Source organism: Amblyraja radiata, chromosome 1 (genome assembly GCF_010909765.2).
Source record: "Amblyraja radiata isolate CabotCenter1 chromosome 1, sAmbRad1.1.pri, whole genome shotgun sequence".
Lineage (NCBI taxonomy): Eukaryota > Metazoa > Chordata > Chondrichthyes > Rajiformes > Rajidae > Amblyraja > Amblyraja radiata.
In genome coordinates this window covers 169,590,271-169,603,168 of record NC_045956.1, presented here as the reverse complement: position 1 = coordinate 169,603,168, position 12,898 = coordinate 169,590,271, and the positions used below count along the sequence as shown (strand labels likewise).

Below are 12,898 nucleotides of genomic sequence, written 5' to 3'. Positions count from 1 at the left end.
ATTTACCATTAAATGTTTTGCATTCATTGCTTGAAGTTAATTTGTGAAATACGAACACAGATATGAACACAGACATCAGGGCAGTACTATAGGTGCGGCATTGTCAGTGACAGACATTTCATGCATTCAAAAAATAATCTCAAGAAAGAGCAAGGTGTTTGTATTTTGTTTATTTAATGTTAATGGTTATTCCAAGTGTTGCATTATTTCACATTTATTTAACACATCTGTACATGTCTGGAAACCTTTACAGGTTATAATTTCTATCTATTCAGCATCAAAACGTAATAGTATTAAACATTTATCGACTTGAGCTTTAGGTAGCGAGGGTTTGTGCTGCAGATCACGTTTCCCCAGAGACGCGCTTTAATCTGAGGAGAAGATGCTCCTGGAGTTACACGCAGGATCCAATGTGCAGCTCTCTGCAATGAATGAACAGCACAAGTGACCTTTATTATCGACATACATTCAACCATCTCCAACAACAGCGTTACCATCGCAACGTTTAAGAAACAATTAGCCTGGTACATGTTTAGGACACATTTAGGATTTGGGCCAAACAAAGTACAGACTAGTGTAGATGGGACATGTTGGCCGGTGTGGGCATGTTGTGCTGAAAGGCCTGTTTCCACGCTGTATGATCTATGACTAAGGCTATTTAAACCAGTTAAAGCATAACATTGCCATCTCATGAGACATAGGGAAGGAATTAATATCCATTTTAGTTTGGTGAATAATCCAATCTGTGAAATGGACCAGGTAATGCTGGAAGTACTCAGCAGGTTGGGCAGCATCCGTGGGGAGGGAAACAGAGTTAATTTTTTCATTTCTATCGCTTTTACTCACAATTAGGAAAGGTTAGAGAAGTAAATGTCATTAGAAACGGGAATAGTCCCCGAGGATTGGCGTACTGCGCATGTTGTTCCATTGTTTAAAAAGGGTTCTAAGAGTAAACCTAGCAATTATAGACCTGTTAGTTTGACTTCAGTGGTGGGCAAATTAATGAAAAAGATACTTAAAGATAATATATATAAGCATCTGGATAATCAGGGTCTGATTAGGAACAGTCAACATGGATTTGTGCCTGGAAGGTCATGTTTGACTAATCTTCTTGAATTTTTTGAAGAGGTTACTAGGGAAATTGACGAGGGTAAAGCAGTGGATGTTGTCTATATGGACTTTAGTAAGGCCTTTGACAAGGTTCCTCATGGAAGGTTGGTTAAGAAGGTTAAACTGTTGGGTATAAATGCAGGAATAGCAAGATGGATTCAGCAGTGGCTGAATGGGAGAAGCCAGAGGGTAATGGTGGATGGCTGTTTGTCGGGTTGGAGGCAGGTGACTAGTGGGGTGCCTCAGGGATCTGTGTTGGGTCCTTTGTTGTTTGCCATGTACATCAATGATCTGGATGAAGGGGTGGTAAATTGGATTAGTAAGTATGCAGATGATACCAAGATAGGGGGTGTTGTGGATAATGAAGAGGATTTCCATAGTCTACAGAGTGATTTAGGCCATTTGGAAAAATGGGCTGAAAGATGGCAGATGGAGTTTAATGCTGATAAATGTGAGGTGTTACACCTTGGCAGGACAAATCAAAATAGGACGTACATGATAAATGGTAGGGAATTGAAGAATACAGTTGAACAGAGGGATCTGGGAATAACCGTGCATAGTTCCTTGAAGGTGGAATCTCATATAGATAGGGTGGTAAAGAAAGCTTTTGGTATGCTAGCCTTTATAAATCAGAGCATTGAGTATAGAAGCTGGGATGTAATGTTAAAATTGTACAAGGCATTGGTGAGACCAAATCTGGAGTATGGTGTACAATTTTGGTCGCCCAATTATAGGAAGGATGTCAACAAAATAGAGAGAGTACAGAGGAGATTTACTAGAATGTTGCCTGGGTTTCAACAACTAAGTTACAGAGATAGGTTGAATAAGTTAGGTCTTTATTCTCTGGAGCGCAGAAGGTTAAGGGGGGACTTGATAGAGGTCTTTAAAATGATGAGAGGGATAGACAGAGTTGATGTGATCAAGCTTTTCCCTTTGAGAATAGGGAAGATTCAAACCAGAGGACATGACTTCAGAATTAAGGGACAGATGTTTAGGGGTAATATGAGGGGGAACTTCTTTACTCAGAGAGTGGTAGCGGTGTGGAATGAGCTTCCAGTGGAAGTGGTGGCGGCAGGTTCGTTGGTATCATTTAAGAATAAATTGGATAGGCATATGGATGAGAAGGGAATGGAGGGTTATGGTATGAGTGCAGGCAGGTGGGACTAAGGGAAAAAAAAAATTGTTCGGCGCGGACTTGTAGGGCCGAGATGGCCTGTTTCCGTGCTGTAATTGTTATATGGTTATATGGTAAAGCAAGTTAGAGCATCACTCTGAGTCAGCATTGACTCAATGGGCCAAATGACTTTATTCTATTAGGGCAACACAGTGGCGCAGCGGTAGGGTTGCTGCCTTACAGCGCTAGATATCCGGATTCGATCATGACTACGGGCATAGGTTTAAGGTGAAAGGGGAAAGATTTAAAAGAGACTGGAGGGGCAACATTTTAACTCAGAGGATGGTACATGTATGGAGCATGAGGTAGTTGAGGCAGATGTAATTACAACGTCATGTGGACAGGTACATGGACAGAAAAGGTATTGAGGATCGGGGCCAAACAAATAAATAGGAATGGATAGATATAGAGAAGGCAGGAGAATAGGGTTAAGAAGGAAGGATAGATCAGCCATGGTTGAATGGTGGAGTAGACTCAATTGGCAGAATGGCCTACTTCTGCTCCTATGACATGAACTTATGAACTATCATGGGTTTTTAACTGAAGGGGTCCATGGCAAAATGGACTATACATTTCCTCAGAACCTGGAAACTTAGATTATTTTGAAATTAAGACAATTTGAAACAAAACCATTGGAGCAGTCCTTCAAGATTCAGGGACAGTTTCTTCCCAGTTGCTATCAGGCAACTGAATCATCCTACCACATTCAGAGAGCAGTGCTGAACTACTATCTACCTCATTGGTGACCCTTGGACTATCCTTGATCGGACTTTGCCGGGTTTACCTTGTTCTAAATGTTATTCCCCTATCGTGTGTCTACTGTATACACGGTAAATGGCTCAATTGTAATCAGGTATTGTATTTCTGCTGACTGGTTAGCACGTAACAAACGTTCCAGATTTCTAGCATCAACAGTTTCTGTTATTATTAAAACGCTGCAGTTTTCTTCCCATTAACACCCAATCCCCAATCCCTCTGCTAGTTCTCTCCATCTCCCCCACCCCGGAGCCATGGTGTTGGGAAGTGGAGGAACTAAACTGAACTGAACTGAAAGCGGTTTAAAGTGGCAGCATCTCACCAGCAGTGCAGCAGGTTCCCGCCGCGGCACATTTCCCACCGTTCGTGCCACAGAGCCTGCCGGCAGGTTCACAGGGAGAGAGCAGATAGGATTCCTATTGGCACCTCAATGTCTCCGACGTTCCGAAGAAGCAGCCGATCTCCTCCCCGCAGCAGATCTTCTCCCCGAAGCACTGGCCTCTGTTGCCGGGACCACAAGACATGCACTGGGCAAGAGCACAGAATGAATTACATCAGTAAGACCAGTCTCTGACAGAGATAAACCAGTATCACCAAACCCCAATGGCAACACCAATCTTGTTATGGAAAAGCAAGGCACTGCAGATGCGCAGGCAGGTGGGACGGGTGTGGCTGGGACATGTTGGCTGGTGTGGGCACATTGTGCCGATGGGCCTGTTTCCACACTGTATCACTCTATGACTCTACAAAAAAAAGACACAACAGGGAAACAGGCCCTTCGGCCCAACTTGCCCACACCTACCAACATGTCCCAGCTACACTGGTCCCACCGGCCCATATCCCTCTACACCTGACCTATCCATCAACCTGTCTAAATGTTTCTTAAAAATGGATAGGTAACAAATCAGGTCGAAAGTCCTGGTCTGTAACATCACTTATCCATGATCTCCAGAGATTATGCCTGACCCATAAAATATAGGAGCAAAATTAGGCCGTTCAGCCCATCGAGTCTACTCCACTGTTCAAACATGGCTGATGTATTTTTCCCACTCAACCCCAATGTCCTGCCTTCTCCCCGTAACGTTATTGTCAAAGAGCGATATTATTTAAGAGTGTTCCCCTGTTGATCAATCACACCAAGATTAGTGCCATTTAGAATCTTTATAATTGGTATATTCGTTTGGTCGACAGGGTCTGTTCATTTTCATTATCAATCTCAGCTACCAATCCCTATGCCCAGCCGCACACAAACTGCCTCTCTCTCTGGTGGAATTATAATACCTTGAGAAAATATTTTTGGGCCCTGAATACTTTGTCTTTCTCTGAATTAATTTTGCTCTGACTTGAAAACTCCAATCTGATAACTTGAGAATCTTCCATTCTATTGAAATACAAAAATAAATCCTCAATATTTGCATTTGTAGTTAAACTCCCAGTTTCCAGTTGTTGTCCATCTACACTGTCAGTTCCAGTAACACACCTCTTTGCTGGACAATGCCAAATGTGGCTGCTTTGTCTTTGGGATGAATTGTATCAGTGTTGGGCAGAGAAGCAATTTGCAAATACTTACATCCTCAATCCCATTCCCTTTGCAACCTGTCTGACTGCAGGCTTCTCCACTGCTGTAGTGAGGCCCAACATATGGGCCAAACATTGGCAAATGGGACTAGTTTACTTTCGAGATACAGTGTGGAAACAGGCCCTTCAGCCCACTGACTCCGCACTGACCAGAGATCCCTGCATACTAACATTATCCTACCCACACTGGGGACAATTTACAATTAAACCAAGCCAATTAACCTACAAACATATACATCTTTAGAGAGTTGGAGGAAACCGGAGATCCTGCAGAAAACCCACCCAGGTCATGGGGAGAACGTACAGACTCCGTGCAGACAAGCACCCAGACGCAGGATCGAACCCAGGTCTCTGGTGCTGTAAGGCAGCAACTGAACCTGGCACCAAAACCATCAGATTAGTTGCATGCCGTTGGGCTGTAGGGCCTGTTTCCATGCTGCATGACTCGAAACACCAAGTACCATTACCCTACACAGTAGCTCCACTGAGAACAACTGATCTCTGATTTGCTGAGGGCAATATTCCCTGGAACGTGAGTGTTCAGGACACATTTTTGTCAAGGATTAGTCTGGATGACACACTAAGACCACAGTTAAGAACAAAGGGTTTGCATTCAACAGTCTGTACGGGACGGGTCACTAACTCTTATACCACAGCCAGTCATGTTGGAAGCCAACCTTGGTTAAGGACCATGCTAATGCCTGTCAGAGGCTGCGGGAAGAATCCTGGGCTACATACAGTACGGAACAATTGTGACATTCCGTACTGGTTCTCAACGTGAAAATGCCATTTTGAGGAACAAGAAACCATGACGAGCCATTAGTACTGGACGATCCATGAAGAAAGCTTCTCCTTACCTGTCTGATGTCCATGTCCATGATGGATCGTTTGCCTCCTTGAGGACAGTTGCTGATGTAACAAGCCGAAGCGATGGAGACGAGGAAGAGGAGACCGACAGTGAGGCAAGCGGAGTGCATGATGTTCTCCTGGGGTGTCTGACAACAGGAAACCTTCCAAACTGCACTGAGCAACTTCCAATCCACTCCCTTTTTATACCCTTCAGAATACTCCGTGCACTGCGATGCTATCATGTTACTAATTTTTTGTTAGCTGATTACACTCATACAATGCAACTCACAATTCACCTGAGGTCAATCCATGACCTCGATATTTTAATTTTACAAACGCTTAATTTGTTTAATGCATAAAAGTGCAGGCCATTCCAAACTGAATTATCATTTACCAATTAAAAACTACTGATGTATTTTAATGCATAAAGATCATCACAATCAAGGGATGGGTGGAAATTAACAGTCCAAATTAGTGTGATTTAAGGAACGGTTTGGGGGTCAGAAGTGTCTGGAATTGATGAGGTAATAAATTGGACTGAGCTTTCCACCAGAAGATATGAATGAGTTTGAGCAGACTCAGTAAGATGTCATCAATGAGAATTGGATCCAGATAAAGACAAGAGTGAATGGTAGAGTTGATGAATGGACCTACAACAGCTTTGGTGAAACTACTGGATCTATAGAACTTTACTATTCAAGTTCACACCACCAGGTTATAGCATCCATGGGCCGTGTTATAGGAAAGATGTTGTCAGACTGGAAAGCGTACGGAGAAGATTAACAAAGATGTTGCCAGGACTCAAGGGCCTGAGCTATAGGGAGCGGTTGTGCAGACTAGGATTCTATTTGTTGGAGTGCAGGAGGATGAGGGGTGATCTTATAGATGTGTGCAAAATCATGAGAGGAATAGATCGGGTAAACACACAGTCTCTTGCACAGAGAGAACCAGTAGACATACTGTAGGTTTAAGGTGAGAGGGGATAGATTTAATAGGAAGCTGTGGGATTATTTTTTTACACAATGGCTGATGGGTGTATGGAACGAGTTGGCAGAGGAGGTAGTTGAGGCAGGGACTATCACAACGTTTGAGAAATATTTAGACAGGTACATGGATAGGGCAGGTTTAGAGGGATATGGGCCAAACACAGGCAGGTGGGACTAATATAGATGGGACATGTTGGTCGGTGTTGGTAGGTTGGACCAATGGGCATGTTTTCACGCTGTATCACTCTGTGACTCCATGACTTCAGGACTAGGGGTCCCAACCCGAAACATTGTCTGGGCAACCTCCCCAACGATATTATCTGAACCGTTGGGTTTCTCCTGCACTTGTGTTTTGCTCAAGGTTCCAGCATCTGCATGTTCTTATGTAGCCCTGTGTCTCCCATTGCCGTTTGTGGATCCAGTTTGCCAACGTGGCCTGGATCTCCATGGGAGATAACCTTCTGGACCAGTCTCCATTGTGGGACCAGATCGGTGATTGTTGATTCCGGATCAAATACTCTCTCCCTAGTCTGGATTAGTAAACCACTGAGTCCAACACTCGAGTCCAAACCCTTCTTTATTTGTATCCAACACCGTGGGGCCAGCCTCGGATCGACTCACTCGAGCCCTCAGCAGCCTCGCATAAACAGAACAGAAGGAAAGACCACCGACACGCCCCAACGAAAGGATCGCCCTTATATATCCCTAAACAGTGGCGGAAAACTAACGGCTTGAAAGTACAGGGGGAGGCAACCCCTACAAAACAATCACGGCACCTATTCAGTACCCAGAAACAAAGTAAAAAATATTGAGTGAAGTAACCCCTCTAAACCAATCACCAACACAGAACAAGCATCAGTGTATTGAAACATAACAAAAACCTCTTTAGCAACCCAGACTTGGTGGTGGCAGGTGGGTCATTCTGACGTTCTGGATGAAATACACAATGGGTTGGAGTAAGGGACGGTAGCATTTGTGGGATGGGCTGAAGGAGGGTGGAAATGTTGGCAGGCACAAGGGCCCGAAGAGACCAATCCCTTGTGAACATCCGAGTCAGCAGATTTCAAACCGTGGTAACGTGTCCATTCAATGCAAAGAGCATTTGAAACTCAGGAAACCAAACCCCATCAGTTCGGAGCAGCTGGGGCAGAAAGTTACCCCGAGAAACTGCTGTGGTTCTGGTAATATATCCATGGAGACTGGGTAAGGTTCAAGAAACATCTACCCCGGTCCATGGTCAAAGAAGGCATCCATTGTGGGCTCCACATTACCTTGATTATTATTGCTTTCTGCATATCTTCCATTCACTTGTCCTAAATACCATCTATATCTCTCGTTCCCCTTTCCACTGATGCTCATTCTGAAGAAATGCCTCGACATGCAACTGCTTGATTAGTACAGGTGTCAGATGTTGTGACACAAACATGCATCCAGTGAATCGCCCTTCACCGCCTTCTGAGGCAGAGAATTCCACAAATTCACAACTCTCTGCATGAAAAAGTTTTTCCTCATCTTAGTTCTAAATGGCCAACCGTTTATTCTTAAACTGTTGCCCCTGGTTCTGGACTCCCCCAACATCGGGAACATGTTTCCTGCATCTAGCGTGTCCAATCCCTTAATAATTTTATATTTTTCCATCTCAATTCCAGTGAATACAAGCCCAGTCGCTCCATTCTTTCATCATATGACAGTCCCGCCATCCCGGGAATTAATCTCCTCTGGAGAGAATGAATGAGTGATGTTTCGGGTCGAGACTGGACTGGGCTGAAGTCTGAAGAAGGGTCTCGACCCGAAACGTCACCCATTCCTTCTCTCCAGAGTTGCTGCCCGTCCCGTTGAGTTACTCCAACATTTTGTGTTTATCTTCGGTTTAAACCAGCATCTGCAGTTCCTTCCTACACATAAATTGTAGTGTGTAGGATAGAACGACTGCAGTGACTCTTCCTTTCCTCTCGTATAACTACAATGGTGGTTTAGTTTAGTTTATTGAGTAATTATTGGATACTGAGTTGGATGATCAGCCATGATCATATTGAATGGTTGAATGGTGCAGGCTCGAAGGGCCGAATGGAATAGATTTTGTCAACAACTTTCAAGATAAATGTCGTGAAGTATATCTTATTGAAGTTTCTTGGATGCGGCCTTATTAAACTACAGCTAACTTAATGCGGCATTCCAACATGAAAATATTCCCCTCCCCTGACATTTAAAAAAACATGTTATACCAAGGCAAGTAACCTACAAACTGTGCTGGTTCTATGCAGCCACAGGGAGTTCCCGAGGCCAGGCTCGAACCCGGGCCCCCAGCGCCGTGGGGCAGCTGCTCCACCAGCGACCTAAGCCAAACCTAACCGCAAACCTACACGCCTCCGCAATGCGGGAGGGAACACACGCTGCCACCGGCAGCACCCGAGACCAGGATCGAACCCGGGTCTCTGGCGCTGTAAGATAGCAACACTACCACAACGCCACTGTCCAGCCCCAAGGTTCTGTGTATTCTGTGTCCTTTACTGGCTATTGTGTTGTGTGGGTTTAATAATAATAATAATAATAATAAATTTTATTTATGGGCGCCTTTCAAGAGCCTCAAGGACACCTTACAAAAATTTAGCAAGTAGAGGAAAAACATGTAAGCGGAATGAAATAAATAGTAGAGACATGACTAGTACACAAATTAAAGACAGAATTCAATTCAAAACACAATATGAGGCAATTCAAGCACAGATGAAAAGGGAGGGGGACGTGGGGCTAAGGATAGGCACAGGTGAAGAGATGGGTCTTAAGGCGGGACTGGAAGATGGTGAGGGACACGGAATTGCGGATCAGTTGGGGGAGGGAGTTCCAGAGCCTGGGAGCTGCCCTGGAGAAGGCTCTGTCCCCAAAACTGCGGAGCTTGGACTTGTGGATGGAGAGGAGACCGGCTGATGTGGATCTGAGGGACCGTGAGGGTTGGTAGGAGGAGAGGAGGTCAGTGAGATATGGGGGGGCCAGATGGTGGAGGGCTTTGTAGGTGAGGACCAGGATTTTGTAGGTGATCCGGTGGGAGATGGGAAGCCAGTGAAGTTGTTTGAGGACTGGAGTGATGTGATGCCAGGATTTGGTGTGGGTGATGAGTCGGGCGGCTGCGTTCTGGACCAGTTGGAGTCGGTTGATGTAGGTGGATTTATTGGCTATTTTCCCATTAGTATTGTACATATGAACCCCCTTTTTTGGTTATAACGGACGTAGTGGTATTAACAGACAACATCTAACTCTGCGTGGTCCATTATTATGTGTTTACTGTATTGTAATTGTGGTGCCCACATCTATACAGAATATGCCAAACATGCTCGATATATTGATGTATCAAAGCTTTGCTCTCTGAATTCTCATCCTCTAGTTAGACAAAATGAGCACTCTATTAGCCATGGTGATTTTTAATTTGCACTTCCTGGTGATGTTACAGTGATGATAGACACAAAAAGCTGGAGTAACTCAGCGGGACAGGCAGCATCTCTGGAGAGAAGGAATTCAGACGGAAGAAAGGTCTCGACCCGAAACGTCACCATTTTTTTCAATCTCTTACCCTGCCGGAGATGCGATTGTTTTACAGGTCGTATCTCCGGTCACTCTGCGGCCTAACATCGTGGAGTTGGAGGCCTTGCTCAGGACTAACTTTGAGCCCATCACAGCCAATCTCTCCCCTGGGATCCCTCCATCCGTGGCCTGCGGATTTTACCATTGAGAGCTCGCTGTCTCGGGTAGAGGCCTTGGATGCCAGGAGCTCCAATGTCACCGAAGGTTCGACAAGCCCCGACCCGGGGTCCGATCGCCAGCGTGGGGGAGCTGAGATTCCCCTCCGTTGCCGGAGCTTGATCGCCCTGACGAGGATGGCTCGACCATCGGCTACGGTAGTAAGATGAGCCCGTCAACGGAAGGCTCGAGGCACATGACCGCGGGAGAACAAAGAAGGGAAGAGATTGAACTTTTGTTTTCACCTTCCATCACAGTGAGGAATGTGGAAGAGACACTGTGGTGGATGTTTGTGTGAAAATGTATTTTGTGTGTTCTGTTGCTTTTTATTTGTATGACTGACTTGGCAAATGAAATTCCTCGTATGTTGCAAAACATACTTGGCTAATAAAGTATTATTGTATTGTATTATAAGGTGCTGGAGCATCTCAGCAGGTCAGGCAGCATGTCTGGAGAACATAGATAGGTGATGGTTCGGGTTGAGAAATCAAATGGTGCTGAAGTGGGAATGGTTGAGAGCTTCAGATTCCTTGATGTTAATATTACCAACGATCTATTACAGACCAGCCACATTGATGCAACATCCAAGAAGGCAAACCATGCCCTCTAATTCTTGCGGAAACTGAGGAAATTCGGCATGTCTCCAATTAATCTTACAAACTTCTATAGATGCACCATAGACAGCATATTGCTGGGTTGCAACTGGGATTGGTTAGGGAACAGCTCTGCTGAAGACTGCTGGAAACTGTAGAGAGTTGTCGATATAGCCCAGTCCATCACACAGATAAGACTTCCCACCGTTGACTGTCAACACTTCACCCTGCCTTAGGAAAGCATCCAACATAATCAAAGACTTGTCCCACTCCGCTCATTCAGAATAAAAGACTGATCATTCACCCTATCTGCCTCATGATGTTATATACCTCTGTAACATCACCCCTCAGCTTCCTGTGTGCCAAGGAATAATGTCCTAGCCTACCCAACCTCTCTCTATAGCTCAGGCCCTCAAATCCTGGCAGCATCCTCATAAGTTTTCTCTGCACCCTTTTCCAGCTTAACAACATCTTTCCGATAACAAGTTAACCAAAACTGAACACAATACTCCAAATGTGGCCTCACCAATGTCTTGTACAACTGTAACATAACCTCCCAACTTCTATACTCGATACTCTGACTGATGAAGGCCAATGTACCAGAGGCTTTCTTGACCATCCTATCTACCTGTGTCGTCACTTTCAAGGAACCATGTACCTGGACTCCAACAACCCTCCCAAGAGCCCTGCCATTCACTGATTAGTTCCTGCCCTGGTTAGACTTCGCAATATGCAACACCTTGCACTTTTCTGTATTAAACCCCATCAACCATTCCTCGGCCACCTGCCTAACCGTTCAAGATGCTGCTGCAATTTTTGACAGCCATCTTCACTATCTACGATACCACCCACTTTAGTGTAATCTGCAAATTTACTAATCGTGCCTTATACGTTGTCATCCAAATGTGCAATCTCCACACAGTCAGCACCTCAGTTCAGCATCAAAGCCGTATCTCTGGTGCTGTGAGGAAGCAGCACTACCAGCTGTACCACCGTACCACATGTAGCCGTTACACTTGAAGGATTATTCAGCCTATTCTAACTGCTGACTGCTCCCAGTTCAGGTCGACAGCATTTATCATATTTTGTCATGGAATATGAAATAAAAAACAAAGATCGGAGAAGCCAATTGTCCCACTAACATGTGTTAGATCTGTGAAGGAGTTTTCCCAAATCCTTATTCTTATGTTTCTTGTGCCAAACTCCACAATAACAGTGTACGTTTAGTTCGAGCCAATATTAAAAAAATAACTACATGTGTGTTGAGTCATTGTGTAAATTAAATATGTAATTTTTTTGCTAATGGAAGTTTATTAGTTGGTTTATCACCCAGTCTCATAATGAAAAATATGCATTTTCGTTCAGGGCCATCTTCAAAGTCCGTGACGTTTAGAATTAATGTCAACGCATTGTGTATTCATCGACGCAATTGTTTCTGACCCACAAGGTTGTGGACATTCACTAATATGCTTGAATTCATTCATCACTGATTTGTGAAGTTGCATCTAACCCAGAAATCTCTTGTTCTTCATTGCTTACTTTCCTTTAATGTTCGAAGGCACTCTTCAAATCAATGACTTGGTCCATGTCACCCACTTTAACTATATAACACACACATGTATCTCTTCTGACAAAAGGTCGGTTCTTTGATCTGAAACATTAACTGTTTCTCCTTCCACAGATGCTGCCTGACCTGCTGAGTACTTCCAGCATTTTCTGTCTATGTTTCCAATATAAAGATTTTCAATTGTGCTTCACCCATGCACCCCATTCATAATAACTAGCTAGCTATAAATCTAATTGTTTTGCATCCAACTACTGATGTAAGCAATAACCTGTCTTCAAACTGCAGCACAGATGCACCATCGATTTTCAGGCAACTGGTGTCAGGCACCTCCTTTATTCCGGCCAAAAATTACGAGAGCGCACTTGAAATCCTTGTCCAGAAGTCCCCCCGAAAATGTGGCGCCCAGGCTGAGTGAGGCGGCCGAATCAGCGGATCGAATTTGCCCCCCTGCGGCCGGTACTCTGGAACTCCGGCCCGGCCAGAACATGCAGATCCGTTCCCATAGCCGACTTCCAAGGTTGACTTTGCCCTCCGGTATCTTGGCTTCCCGGCT

At 44.6% G+C, this 12,898-nt stretch overlaps 1 pseudogene; it reads right to left on the bottom strand.

Annotated features, from left to right (window-relative positions):
- Window positions 1-366: 366 nt before the first annotated feature.
- Window positions 367-5,595, bottom strand: LOC116976861 (annotated as a pseudogene).
- Between the last annotated feature and the right edge of the window lie 7,303 nt (window positions 5,596-12,898).